A 4579-nucleotide genomic window follows, 5' to 3' on the forward strand; every position below is an offset into this window, starting at 1 on the left:
TGGTTTAACGGAGGATTTCAGGTATTTAGTTGAATGAAGGCGGGAAAGAAGAGCAACAGTGTAATTATTTAAGCGACTCTCTCAGCATTCGTCTGTAGTGACCTAGGAAAACCACTAGAAACCTAAAACACTACGGTCAGAAAGCGATTTCAATCCCACGGTTTCCGAATACGGGTCCATTGTCTCAACCACTTCATCCATAGTTTGTGAATTGTGTGTCGGGCGATACAGTATGTTACTACTGTCACTGAAAAACTCTTGCGAGACTATTATCATCAACATTAACTTCATAAATACTCAGGATTCCGAACGCATCCTCTTTTTAGTACATTCCTGGCAAGGTATCTCTAGTCAGTACTGGACTGTGTGTTATTCGTCGCACGCGAACCTCAGCCTAAACCATCACATATTGATTCTTCTGCAATCAGCCAGTTTGGTAGGAAATCCGTCACATGAACGAAAAAGGATTGTTGGTGATTCTAAACTAAGTTATCGATTTCTTTCAACCTGCAGTAATATCACCGGCTTTGGTTGCTAGACGTCTGAGAAGTCATATGTATTTAGAGACCGTGTTCCGTGATTCATTGAACAGTGGTGTAAATGTTGTTAACAGCATTAAATTATCATCCTTATTCTAACATAATGCTTTCGTTATTCCAATCGTTTTGTAGCTCCATATATCAACATATCTCAGCAATAACTTTGTGCTTCTGTAGCGATCGCTTCAGGTTCCTGTAACTCTTAAAATGTGTTACCTGTTCATGTAAATAAGTAACTTTCACTATATAATGACTCTTCTGGTTGTTCCACAGATAACCAGTGAACTTAAAAGGGACGTGTACTTATTGACATGTACACACATCAAAAGAAGTTTTGCATCACCTCAGTTCCGAGAGTTCCGGAACCTGTACAGAAAATTGGAATAGAAATCAACATAAACATCATGTCCGCCCTTTTTATTACTCATGAAAACCACACATTGCATGTTGTACCACCATACAGTGCGACCTTGAAAGGTGGTGGTCCAGATTGCTGTACACACTGGTACCTCTAATACCCAATAGCACGTCCTCTTGCATTGATGCATGCCTGTATTCGTCGTGGCATACTATCCACAAGTTCATCAGAGCACTGTTGATCCAGATTGTCCCACTCCTCAACGGCGATTCGGCGTAGATGCCTCAGAGTGGTTGGTGGGTCATGTCGTCGATAAACAGTCCTTTTCAATCTATCCCAGGCATCTTCGGTAGGGTTCATGTCTGGAGAACACGCTGGCTACTCTAGTCGAACAATATCGTTATCCTGAAGGAAGTCATTCACAAGATGTGCACGATGGGGGTGCATATTGTCGTCCATGAAGACGAATGCCTCGCCAATATACTGCCGATATGGTTGCACAATCTGTCGGAGGATGACATTCACGTATCGTACAGCCGTTACAGCGCCTTTCATGACCACCAGCGGCGTACGTCGGCCCAACATAATGCCAGGCCAGAACAATAGGGAACCTCCACCTTACTGCACTCGCTGGACAGTGATTCTAAGGCGTTCAGCCTGCCCGGGTTGTCTCCAAACGCGTGTCCGACGATTGGCTGGTTGAAGGCACATGCGACACTTATCGGTGAAGAGAACGTGATGCCAATCCTGAGCGGTCCATTCGACATTTTGTTCGGCCATCTGTACCGCGCTGCATGGTGTCGTGGTTGCAAAGGTGGACCTCGCCATGGACATCGGGAGTGAAGTTGCGCATCATGCAGCCTATTGCGCACAGTTTGAGTCGTAACACGACGTCGTGCGGCTGCACGAAAAGCATTATTCAACATGGTGGCGTTGCTGTCTCTCTGTATCTCCTCCATTACCGAACAACGTCGCTTTGGTTCACTTCGAGGTGCCTGGACACTTCCCTTGATGAGAGACCTTCCTGGCACAAAGTAACAATGCGGACGCGATCGAACCGCGGTATTGACCGTACAGGCATGATTGAACTACCGACAACACGAGTCGTGTACTTCCTTCCTGGTGGAATGACTGGAACTGATCGGCTGTCGGACCCCTCCGTCTAATAGGCGCTGCTCATGCATGCTTGTTTACGTCTTCGGGCGGGTTTAGTGACATCTCTGAACAGTCAAATGGACAGTTTCTGTGATACAATATCCACAGTCAACGTCTATCTTCAGGAGTTCTGCCAACCGGGGTGATGGAAAACTTTTTTTGGTGTGTGTACAGTCGGAGGGAATAAGGATTACCTGACACTTTAGGTACAATACTATAAATGCAAGTAACTTATTACAGAAACACGGCGATAGACCGGTGTAACGGCGCCCGTACAATGCGGGGTTGTAGTACGCTGTTGGATTCCAACAGTATGCGATAAGTGCATGGACTTATGCATACAAAATCTGTATTGTAGCCGCGTAATCTGTGTCCCTTCTGCTTGTAGTCAGAGCTCAATACGTTGGTCATTACGACGAAGCTCAAGAAGGCACTTCAGTTGTTTTCTCAGAAGCCACATTGGCAAAAAATTCTCATGACCGTCAGAAGTGAGGTAAGCTACTCCGATTGCACGCTTTCTTGCTATGAGTCGTGGTACATCAGACGTAGGACTTGCAATTTGATTTCTCGAGACACGCACCTGGTTTCAGTTCGTTTCCGTCTAGTGTACCCTTTCACACAACTGTAAACAGAGGTGATGATACGGCGATGCTAATAGCAGCCATACACGATGCATCGGTATATCCTATGTGCTTCATCGGTATATGCTGCCTGCCGATTGCTAGGGAACAGAAATGTTCTTAGACAGGAATAGTCACAGAACAGAGATAGCGCGGTATATTTATAACGAAAAATGGTACAGATTTCACCACATGGGAAACCGGGTTAACAGACACTAATAACGGCCAAGTTTGATTGAAAATATTCATTATTAGAAATGAGAAGGAGCGATCTGTATGCCCGTTAAAGAAAATTTTTATAGCCAAGATCGCGTTCAAAGCAATATTTTATTGACCCGTTTCGACAGGTAAGACTGTCATCTTCAGCTCTTCAAACGCTTATGTGGTTGTACGACATTGTGCATTCATTAACATGGCATGAGCAATGTCATTAGCAATGAACGCACAATGGAACATGACGCACAACCAAAAAAGTTTTGGAAAATCTGACGATAACAGTCTCACCTGTACACACTAAAACTCCGTCCGAACAGGCCAGGAAGGCCCAACGGTACCGATCGGCCACCGTGTCATCCTCAGCCTACAGCCGTCACTGGATGCGAACTGGAGGGTCATGTGATCAACACACCGCTCTTCCGACCATATGTCAGTTTACGAGACTGGGGCTGCTAGTTCCCTGTCAACTAGCCCTTCAGTGTGCCTCACTATGGCTGAGTGCATCCCGCTTGCCAACAGCGCTCAGCAGACCGGATGGTCACCCATCCAAGTACTAGCTCAGCCCGACAGCGCTTAACTTCTGTGATCTAACGGGAACCGGTGTTACCACTGCGGCAATGCTGTTGGCCACCTGTCGAAACTGGTCAATAAAAAATAGCTTTGAACGCTATCTTTGTGCTACAAAAAATCTCTTGATACAGGTCAGACTTTCAACACAAATGTCAATATCAGACTCTCAGTAAGAAATAAGCCCTCCTCGGGCACTAATGCACTTGCTGCACCAGTTATTCGTGCTGGTTACCAAACTATTAAGGAGTCCTTGTCCTCAAGGCGGTTCTCAGGTATTGCACTGCTCAGAGAGAGGGTGTTAGCTGAGAAACACATCTGCCAAGAGCATCTCAGGCACGTTCAATATGGTTTAGGTCTGGGGAGTGCACAGACCATTCCATACGTTCAATATCCTCACTTTCCAATGTGTCCGACACCTCAGCGATCCTGAGTGGGTGAACATTATCAAATGGCACTGGGCACTATGGGACTTAACTTCTGAGGTCATCAGTTCCCTAGAACTTAGAACTACTTAAACTTAACTAACCTAAGGACGTCTCACACATCCATGCCCGAGAGGATTCGAACCTGCGACCGTTCCAGATTGTAGCGCCTAGAACCGCTCGGCTACTCCGACCGGCTGGACATTATCGTACGTAAACAGAATGTCGGGATCTAACACACCCCTAAACAGACTGACATGATCCACGATAACCTTCTTGCAATACTGCTGTGCTGTAACGGTACCTCACGCAAAAATATGCAACGGTATTTGGACACTACGCCTATAGCTTGCACAAACCATAACGCCTAGGCCGTACCGTAGGCCTTCATGAGCATTCTGTGGTGTTGAACATGTTCCGCTCTCTGTGCACTCTACCTGGGGCAGAATCACTTTCCACAATGACGTGAGATTTGTTGGAGAGCATCACTCTGACCCCAACCAATACGCTCCCTACACCAGCTAACTCTTTCTCAATGATATGGTGGTTGAAATGGGATGCACTGAGCAGCTTTCCGAGCATACAAATCAGCCTGGTTCTGGCAGAGACAAGTATATATGTAGCAGTTGCAAGATCTGCAGCGATCTGTTCATTTTTGCCACTAGGGCTATGTATAGAATTTCTTGCGGTGTGCTGGTC

At 46.1% G+C, this 4579-nt stretch overlaps 1 pseudogene; it reads right to left on the bottom strand.

Annotated features, from left to right (window-relative positions):
* Positions 1-3398: 3398 nt before the first annotated feature.
* On the bottom strand, positions 3399-3516 carry LOC126185730 (5S ribosomal RNA; annotated as a pseudogene).
* Between the last annotated feature and the right edge of the window lie 1063 nt (positions 3517-4579).

The sequence above is a fragment of the Schistocerca cancellata genome, chromosome 4 (assembly GCF_023864275.1).
Source record: "Schistocerca cancellata isolate TAMUIC-IGC-003103 chromosome 4, iqSchCanc2.1, whole genome shotgun sequence".
Classification (NCBI taxonomy): Eukaryota; Metazoa; Arthropoda; class Insecta; order Orthoptera; family Acrididae; genus Schistocerca; species Schistocerca cancellata.